The following is an 11,141-nucleotide window of genomic DNA, read 5'->3' on the forward strand; positions in this document are numbered from 1 at the left end:
GCTGTTCTGGTGACAAGAGTGAAATGCCTTTTTGTAGAGATTTTCTTATATTTCCTGTTGCCTCTCAGGGACAGGAAGTGAATAGCAATCTTTTCTCAATGGGACACACAACACAAAATGACAATTGTAAACAATGGATGGCTTCCTTTCATGCCTTAGCGATGCTGTATTACACTGGTGACAGTATGTAAAAACACAAATTATGAAAAAAAAAATTGTAATTACATTTTTTAATTTATTTCATGTTCCAAATAGTTGTGACAAAAAATTACAACTTGAAAAAACTCATCATGCCTCTTACTAAATACCTTGGACTGTCTGCTTTCCAAAAAGGGGTCATTTGGTGGGTATTTGCACTATCCTAGCATTTTTGGGCCTCAAATGATAGGCTGTCAGTACATCAGGATTGATCAATTTTCGTTATATACATACATGCGCACACATACAGTATTTCACAAAAGTGTGTACACCCCTCACATTTTTGTAAAAAATGTATTCTTTTCATGTCACCACACTGAAGAAATGACACTTTGCTACAATGTAAAGTAGTGAGTGTACAGTGTAAATTTTCTGTCCCCTCAAAATAACGCAGCACACAGCCATTAATGTCTAAACCGCTGGCAACAATATGAATACACCCCTAAGTGAAAATGTCCAAATTGGGCCCAATTAGCTATTTTCCATCCCCGGGTGTCATGTGACTTGTTGTCTTTGGGAAATAGACTTATGAGTGCTGCCAGCATTGCTGCAGAGGTTGAAGGGGTGGGGGTCAGCCTATCAGTGCTCAGACCATACGCTGCACATTGCATCAAATTGGTCTGCATGGCTGTCATCCCAGAAGGAAGCCTCTTCTAAAGATGCACATGAAATCCCGCAAACGGTTTGCTGAAGAAAAGCAGACTAAGGACATGGATTACTGGAACCATGTCCTGTGGTCTGATGAGACCAAGATAAACTTATTTGGTTCTGATGGTGTCAAGCGTGTGTGGTGGCAACCAGGTGAGGAGTACAAAGACAAGTGTGTCTTGCCTACAGTCAAGCATGGTGGTGGGAGTGTCATGGTCTGGGGCTGCATGAGTGCCGGCACTGGGGAGCTACAGTTCAGGGAACCATGAATGCCAACATGTGCTGTGACATACTGAAGCAGAGCATGATCCCCTCTCTTCTGAGACTGGGCCACAGGGCAGTATTCCAACATAACGACCCCAAACACACCTCCAAGATGACCACTGCCTTGCCAAAGAAGTTGAGGGTAAAGGCGATGGACTGGACAAGCATGTCTCCAGACCTAAACCCTATTGAGCATCTGTGGGACATCCTCAAACGGAAGGTGGAGGAGTGGAAGGTCTCTAACATCCACCAGCTCTGTGATGTTGTCATGGAGGAGTGGAAGAGGACTCCAGTGGCAACCTGTGAAGCTCTGGTGAACTCCATGCCCAAGAGGGTTAAGGCAGTGCTGGAAAATAAAGGTGGCCACACAAATTGACACTTTGGGCCCAATTTGGACATTTTCACTTAGGGGTGTACTCACTTTTGTTGCCAGCGGTTTAGACATTAATGGCTGTGTGTTGAGTTATTTTGAGGGGACAGAAAATTTACACTGTTATACAAGCTGTACACTCACTACTTTACATTGTAGCAAAGTGTCATTTCTTCAGTGTTGTCACATAAAAAGATAAAAATAAACTATTTACAAATATGTGAGGGGTTTACTCACTTTTGTGAGATACTGTGTACGTGTATATGTGTGTGTGTGTGTATATATATATATATATATATATATATATATATATACCATAGCTTCTGGTGGACTCTATAACTTTCCTTCAGACTAAATAATAAACTCTGATTTGGCTTATGTTCACCAAAGAAATGTAGCAGAATACAGTTTGGCCTAAATTCATGAAGAAAGATTTGCAATTTTTTTTTTTTTTTTCATTTAGCAAAAAACCCAGAGGTGATTAAATACCACCAAAAGAAAGCTCTATTTGTGTGAAAATATACATTTCACACGGTGTTGCATGACCGCGCAATTGCCATTCAAAGTGTGACAGCGCTGGAAATTGGCCTGGGCAGGAAGGGGGTGAAAGTGCCCGGTATTGAAGTGGTTAAACGGAGCTTGTCTAAAGCATTATGCCACAATGGTAAAGCCCAGTGCTAACAACTTTCGGTTTGGATAGAGAGAGAAGGTTAGAACTTCTGCTGAAATTGTCCCCATAGAGGTGATTTTTCTGATCTTTTCCTGTTATGTCATCTGGACAGGAAGTGAGATGTAGTATACCTGTTGGGAACACAAGTTATAAAAGCCTAACAAATGTCCACCTCCATTCCTCACTTTACTTTTAATGCTGCCTGTGCCCCCTCAATTCCTGTTCTGTCTGACACCACAAATAGGGGGTGAGGAGAAATCTTTCAGATTAGGCCACAGACTCTATAAAAAGGGTTAACAGGGATGGTCACTCTTCACTATCCTAAACTAATAGAATTGTGACTGAACTTTGGACACACATACAATACCAGTCAACGCAGTTATGGATTCATTGGCAGATATTTACTAATCATTTGGCTGTATTTGTATGAATTTAGCCAGTCAGGCTTTGCCGCCTATTCAGTATTTGTCAAATTATGGTAATTTAATGAGTCTGAGTGTCTCGGTCACCTCGTTCCTCTAAACCTACTGAGACACATTTCCAAACCCATGTCTGAGTCTACATTTAAAACCTGTCCTCTTTTATTACTGCAAAGCTGGTAGAACCTAGGACATAAATGTAGGCTAAAAGCTCACGTACCACCAGAAATACATAGACATTCTGTGCTGTGTTCCTGAACGTACTGCTCTCTTGGCTGTGTTGCTGATCACCTGGCTTTAAAGCCCAACTCCAGGCAAGACTTTGAGCCAAAATAGACCCTCCATTTGTGGTAAAAAAAATAAGCTCAGACTGCAATACTTGCCTTCAATTTGAAGCTGCACAGCCTTTTTTTTTTTTTCCCTGCTACAACTTGCCTTCCAGGTTGAATGGTGCCCATTGCCACTCCACCCAGATGACAGAAGATACTGTGAGTGCAGAACGTTACCAGGGCAGCCTTGGTTCAGAGTATGAGATCATCATCATCGTTCTCTCCATCACCCAGGACTGGCAACTTCTGAGAGAAGTTTGAAAAAAAGAAGAGGACCCTGTGTGTCACGGGCCTGAAGACTTCAAAAAAAAAAAAAAAAAAGGTGTTAAAAAAAAACAAAACATAAACCGGAGCATGTGTTGGAGATAGGGTGCCCACGTGTCCCGGATTGCCCGGGATTGTCCCTTAATTTATATTTGTGTCCCGTGTCCCGGGCACCTTCATTCCGGGACAATACAGTGTCCCGGAATGAAAAAATAAAACACACCGCCACCCTGATAAACATTGCCGAACTGGTTGCTAGGGCCGCCCCGCCTCGCGTCTAGCAACCAGTGACGTCGGCTGAGCGAGGCTCACCCAGAGCTGCCCTGCGCTGAGCAGCGCTCGGAGTCCACCCACCTGCTCTCCTTCTCCGCCTCCAGCCGCAGCAACAGAGAGAGAGAGCAGCCAGAGTGTCTTCTGTTATCTCCTCCTCCTGAGTCCTGACAAGTGCCAGTCCCGGGGCCGACTACTCCTGCTGCCTGCAGCGCATTGCCATTGCCAGCAGCCGGCTTCTCTCCTCCTGCGCCTCCTCCCGCCCATGAGGGCCGCAACCCGAGCCCCCTTCCTCCGCCGCCGGTGCTCTTTACACTCTGCGGATCAATAGACAGTAATGGAGCCGTTAACGCTGGTGTGTCCCCACTGGGAGCTACACTATACAGAGTGGATGAGCAGCGGAGGAGGGGGGGTTTCCTGCTGATGATCTACTCTTAGCCTAACTGTCATTCCTCTCTTGATCCTCTCTGCTGCATCATGTCCCAGAAGAGTCGCTGCCGGCGGAGATGTGACCACCTCTTCTGGACCCTCTTCCCTCACCTCTGCCTGATCACCTGCCTGGTGCTGTACAGCTTCTCTGGGGCCCCCTTATTCCAATGGCTGGAGGGCTCTGCTGGAGGCGACCAATCCGAAGCGGACGTCGTGCTAGAGAAGCTCTGGAATGTCTCACGGGCCGTGAACAGGAACGTCAGCGCCAGTGAGCCCCCTTATATATTTATATTTGTATATTTTATACACATATGGAGTTATATGTTTTGACTTCACTTGCTGCATGCTTGTTCTAGGGCAGTGACTGAGTATTGAAGCCAAAAACAGCCAGGGAACTGGTATTTTTACCAATGGTGGCCCCTGTGTGTCTCTTTGCAGGCAAAAAAATCCCACTCTTGAGATCTCTATCCTATTAGTAACATGGCCAACAGGTCCCATATATACCAGCCAGACCAGTACAGTACCAGCTAGGTGGCTGCCATGATCACAGTACAGGTACCTCTTTACACTCTCTGGGGGAGCAGTCAGCTGCGGGGGCCCTTACCAGGTTGGTGTTGTAGGTGTCACACTCACCGCCGTTCACTTCTAAAAACTGAGACACAGAGTGTCAATAGTATCCATAGCAACATGTGTCATGGCCTCACTTTTATGGAGATGAAAGTTGCCTGGTAGCTGTCAGTGACAACATCACTTCCTGTTCTGATACCATGGTGATGTGAGGTCACCCATAGCAACCCAATTACTCAATACCAGAGTCAGGGGAGGGCAAGATGGTTCCTGATTGGTTGTTATGGAATAATGCTCTCTACATATTATTGTTTGCCTGTCAGAGCACTGCACAGTGCACCGTAACCTGTAGCAACCCGATTTTAGTTTTGTGGAGGGGAATTGTAATTTAGACAGAAAGATGTCTTCTGGACAGGGAGCCACCAGCCGATGGATATGCATGGGTAGCCGCCCGACTGAGTGCCTCAGCGGTGCTTTTCCGGCGGTTCCCATTCAGATCAATGGGCAGGAGCGGTTTAGGGGCGGTGTATACACCCGCTCCTTCACCGCTAGAAGAACATGCGGCTTGCAGGAGTGGTTACCACTGTTTGCTTTTTTTTTTCAAAAAATTGGGCAGGTGTGGGTGCAGGGGGTGGGGGGGTGGGGTGTCCCTGAATGGCAGTTTGGAAATGTGGTCACCCTAGTTGGAGACCATCCCTTCCTCTACATCCTAATTAATTTCTAGCACAGCTCAAAAGCAATAATTCGACTAAATCACAACTGACCACCTTATATTTCATACCTACTTATTTATGGCAAATTGGAAAGTGACCACAAACATTTAGAAATACCTAACAGACAGCCCCCCCCCCCCCCCAAATGCGTATATTCATGCATATGGGTGTAATAAAACAATCTACACAGGATCTTGCTGGCAAAAAGAACTTGCATAAAAAAACAAATGTAATGGTCCATAAAGAGCTTCAGTCACATGTGTTTAGACCACATAAATGTCCATAATTTTACGTAGCTAAATATACTGCATGATTACTGAGCGCAATGGAGCTGTATGCATGGGACCATAATAGAGAGATCCCTGGGAACTCTAAAACCCCTCCTCCTCCTACCTGCCCCTGGCCCTCACCTCCCACAGCCTCAAGATGATCTCAATAATGTGACGGGGAACTTCACTGGACAGTTGGGGGGGGGGGGGGGATACAGCGCCAAGTGCTGACTTCCTAGTAGTAAGTCAATATTTTCATATTACTGTGTCTTGTTGGGAGGCTACTGGGACACTTTGGAAGGTAACAGAGGAGATGTGTGGGCAATGCATGAGTGTGAGCAGATAATTTGTAATAAAATGAGAAGTATGGCCAAAGCTTTTTGGGCCATACTTCCTTTCTAGGTCTCATGAGTGCACTTGCTTTTGCTCTCTTGTGAGCAAGAATCAGCTGATGTCACAGAGCTGCTCCGGAAAGATCTCGATCATATTGTTGGGATCCACCCAGCTGACTGATTGACAGCTGGCTTCAGCTCTCAGCACGCAGCAGAGAGCCAAAGTCAGCTGTGTGTATCTTCTCTCCAATCCGGTGCTCCAAAGTGCATTTGAGGGACAGAGGCGAGAGGGATGACTGACAGTCACTGCCCTCTGCTCCAAGAAGACCAAGAACTGAGTAATCAGCGGTCAAGGGATCACTCAGTTCCAATGTACCAATATTGCATTAATGTACTTTTTTTGCAAAAATATCAGATCTTTCCATTAATTCTACAGACGCTTACCTCACTGTCCTCATGGATATTTCCAAACACATATCCATGACTTCTGCCTTACTTCCTGGACCAACTATAGGTTATATCACAGGAAGGAGTTGACCAGCTAACCTCATTAGCACACACCCTGCATCATCCACCCTCCTACCTACCCACCAGGGGCGTAACTAGAAATCACAGGGCCCCATAGCAAAATGTTGTATGGGCCCACCCTCACCCAGGGGCGGATCCAGAGTCTAGTCTCGGGAGGGGCACTGCCAGAAAATATGTTTTTTGGGGGCAATTTATCAGGGAAATGGCTGATGTTGGCGCTTCAATCATCACGGCACCATGGTTATTATAGTGTCAGGATGATTGAAACACATTATTTCTATTATTACATTGTTATAGAAAATGAAATAGTTCAACTCACCATAATGCAGAATCAGTGGGAGCCCGAGTGTGTCACTTGCCACATCGCCTGCCACCAGATGCAGATTATCACTTGCCACGTCACCTGCCACCAGATGCAGATTATCACTTGCCACGTCACCTGCCATTAGTTGCGGATTGTCCACTTGCCACAAGTTGCAAATTGTCCACCTACTACCCGTTGCGGATTGTCACTTACCACAAGTTGCGGATTGTCCACTTACCACGTCACCTGCCACACATTGCGGATTGTCCACTTGCCACATCACCTGCCACAAGTTGCAGATAGTCACTTTCCTGCTGCCTGCACAGTGATCTCTCTGCTGCCTGCACAGTGAGTGAGAGAGGAACTGCCAGGATGCAGGGCGGGCGCCGGGCGTTGAGAGATGATGTCATCTCTCTGCTCCGCCACCCACTGATTGGCCAGTCCACCCCCGCCGAGCCACCCAGCTGGCAGCTTCCCGTAAACCCACCCCCCCACCCCCCGCCGAACCACCCAGCTAAGTCCACTCGCACAGTCAGTGTGACTGTACGAGCGCCGAGCGGGTGAGCCGCCGGGCCCTACTCACTTACACGCTGACTCGCCGGGCCCTACTCGGCTGCGGGCCCCATGCTATGGCGGTAGTTCCGCCACTGCTACCCACCCATTCCAAGCTGCACGTTTTTTAAATGAATTGCAATCAATCAGTGATCAAATTCTCACTAAATACACAGACATTAATTTTTTTCCCTACCTTAACTTTAACCACTTGACATCCCTCCCATAGTCATATGACGTCCGCAGGAGGGATCTCCCATCCTGGGCGGGCGCCATATGATGTCCTCGGCTTCGGCGCGTGCCCCCTCTGCCTCATTTGGGAGCCGGTGCGCGTGCCCTGCGGGCACGATGTGCGCCGGGCACCTGCGATTGCCGGTAATAGAGCCGGGATGTGGATCTGTGTGTGCAAACACACAGATCCACGTCCTGTCAGGGGAGAGGAGACCGATCATGTGTTTTCCAGTACAGAGGAACACTGATCGGTCTCTTCCCCTTGTGAGTCCCCTCCCCCTACAGTTGGAATAACTCCTTAGGTAACACATTTAACCCCTTGATCGCCCCCTAGTGTTAACCCATTCCCTGCCAGTGACATTTATACAGTAATCAGTGCATTTTTATAGAACTGATCGCTATATAAATGTGAATGGTCCCAAAATAGTGTCAAAAGTGTCCGATCTGTCCGCCGCAATGTCACAATCACGATAAAAAAGATCACCGCCATTACTTGTAAAACATAAATAAATAATAAAAATGCCATAAATCGACCCCCTATTTTGTAGACGCTATAACTTTTGCGCAAAGCAATCAATATACGCTTATTGTGATTTTTTTTACCAAAAATATGTAGAAGAACACATATCGGCCTAAACTGAGTTTTCTTTTTTTTTAAATTGGGATATTTATTATAGCAAAAAGTAAAAAATATTGTGTTTTTTTTCAAACTTGTCACTTTTCTTTTGTTTATAGCGCAAGAAATAAAAAACGCAGAGGTGATCAAATACCACCAGAAGAAAGCTCTATTTGTGGGGAAAAAAATGTAATTTGGGTACAGTACTGCATGACCGCGCAATTGTCATTCAAAATGCGACAGTGCTGAAAGCTGAAAATTGGCCTGGGCAGGAAGGGGGTGAAAATGCTCTGTATTGAAGTGGTTAATCTTGCATAGATCCTTCACTTGGCATTTTGAAGTGTGCAGGAATTGAGTGATCAGATAACAGCCTATGTGGATAGAGCTGTAGTATTGAAAACAGGAGAGGTGTGCCCTGGGTTCTGTAAAGCTCAACATACACTATACAATCTGATTGTGCAATTTCCTTTGGATCTACCATCAACTAGTGAAGGGCCTGCCTGATTGGATACACAGTGAATGGATAGCTAGGTGGGTACTCCTAATCCATAGTTCTGGTAAATCTAAATGAAATTGTACAGAGATTGTACAACCAGATTGCATAGTGTATGGCCATCTTTATACAAGTACATAGCGTGAGGGAAAAAAGTATCCCCTGCTGATTTTGTACATTTGCCCACTGACAAAGAAATGATCAGTCTATAATTTTAATGGTAGGTTTGGTTTAGCAGTGAGAGACAGAATAACAACAAAAACATCCAGAAAACGCATTTCAAAAAAGTTATAAATTGATTTGCATTTTAATGAGTGAAATAAGTATTTGATCCCATATCAATCAGCAAGATTTCTGGCTCCTAGGTGTCTTCTATAGAGGTAACGAGCTGAGGTTAGGATCACTCTCTTAACCACTTAAGCCCTGGACCTTTTGGCTGCCTAAAGACCAGAGGACTTTTTACAATTTGGCACTGCGCTGCTTTACCTGGTAATTGCGCGGTCATGCAATGCTGTACCCAAACGAAATTTGTGTCCTTTTTTTCCCACAAATAGAGCTTTCCTTTGATGGTATTTGATTGCCTCTGCGATTTTTATTTTTTGTGATATAAACGGTAAAAAGGCCGAAAAATTTGAAAAAAAATGATATTTTCTACTTTTTGTTATAAGAAAAATCCAATAAACTCAATTTTAGTCGTACATTTAGGCCAAAATGTATTCAGCCACATGTCTTTGGTAAAAAAAATGTCAATAAGCGTATATTTATTGGTTTGCGCAAAAGTTATAGCGTCTACAAACTAGGGTACATTTTCTGGAATTTACACAGCTTTTAGTTTATGACCTCATTTCTTGAGGTGCTAAAATGGCAGGGCAGTACAACCCCCCCCCCCCCCCAAATGACCACATTTTGGAAAGTAGACACCCCAAAGAAATTGCGGAGAGGCATGTTGAACCCATTGAATATTTATTTTTTTTTGTCCCAAGTGATCAAATAATGACAAAAAAAAAAATTACAAAAATTTGTTACTAAATGATATATTGCTCACACAGGCCATGGGCATATGTGAAATTACACCCCAAAATACATTCAGCTGCTTCTCCTGAGTATGGGGATACTACATGTGTGGGACTTTTTGGGAGCCTAGCCGCGTACGGGGCCCCGAAAACCAATCACTGCCTTCAGGATTTCTAAGGGCGTAAATTTTTGATTTCACTCCTCACTACCTATCACCAAGTGTTACTGCAGTGCTGGTTTGACTACGACCGGGGTGTACTATTATTATTATTATTCAGGATTTATATAGCGCCAACAGTTTACGCAGCGCTTTACAATATAAAAGGGAGACAATACAGTTATAATACAATACAATACAATAGGATTAAGAGGGCCCTGCTCAGAAGAGCTTACAATCTAATAGGGTGGGGCAGGTGGTACAAAAGGTTGTAACTGTGGGGAATGAGCTGGTGGAAGTGGTAGGAGATTAGTTGGAGATGTGATAGGCTTTCCTGAAGAGATGAGTTTTCAGGGATTGCCTGAAGGTAGCAAGAGTAGGGGATAGCCGGATAGATGGAGGTAGCGAGTTCCAGAGGATGGGAGAGGCTCTGGAGAAATCCTGGAGACGAGCATGGGAGGAGGAGATGAGAGAGCTTGAAAGCAGGAGGTTTTGAGAAGAGCGGAGAGGTCGATTTGGGTGATATTTGGAGACAAGATTAGTGATGTAGCTTGGGGCAGAGTTGTGAATGGCTTTGTATGTTGTGGTTAGTATTTTGAATTTAATTCGCTGGGTGATTGGGAGCCAGTGTAGGGATTGAAGTAGAGGGTTGGCAGACACTGAGCGGTTGGTAAGGTGGATAAGTCTGGCAGCAGCATTAATGATAGACTGAAGAGGGGATAGCCTATGGAGAGGTAGGCCAATGAGAAGGGAGTTGCAATAGTCAAGGCGAGAGATAACAAGGGAGTGAATGAGGAGCTTGGTGGTTTCATTTGTTAAAAAAGGGCGAATTTTAGAGATGTTACGGAGGTAAATTCTACAAACTTTTGACAGCGATTGGATTTGAGGCTGAAATGACAAGTCAGAGTCTAGGATTACACCTAGTACCCTGGCGTGAGGGGGGGACTATAGGGGAACATGGAGGCTGGCGACCAGGAGAAGAAAGAGACATCAGAGTAGAAAACCAATTGAACCCCCCCCAGGCAGCAGCAGCAGGTACTAGTACTGTACAGCACCTGTCACCATGATATTGATCATCTTGTGCATGTGTACCAGTAACCAGCACCAACTTCAAAGCAAGCAATCAAATATAGTGCTCAAACAATTTGGATTAAATAAATATGCTTAGCCATAGATATCATAAAGTGTAAAAAAGTGATTTGTGTTAGTAGTACCTGCTTTTGCACAAATCACTTTATTACACTTTATGATATCAACGGCTAAGCATATTTATTTAATCCATATTGAGCACTATATTTGATTGGCTACTTGCTTCTGCTTGGGCCTGGCATACACACACACACACGCACATGATGATGACTTAGACCCCTTTCACACTGAGCTGCCCCGGGCGTCAGCGGTAAAGCAGCACTATTGTAGCGCCGCTTTACCGTTGTTTTAGCAGCGCTATTCGGCTGTTAGCGGGGGCGGTTTAACCCCCGCTAGCGGGCAAAAAAAGGGTTAA

The sequence above is a fragment of the Aquarana catesbeiana genome, linkage group LG02 (genome assembly GCF_042186555.1).
Source record: "Aquarana catesbeiana isolate 2022-GZ linkage group LG02, ASM4218655v1, whole genome shotgun sequence".
Taxonomy (NCBI): Eukaryota; Metazoa; Chordata; class Amphibia; order Anura; family Ranidae; genus Aquarana; species Aquarana catesbeiana.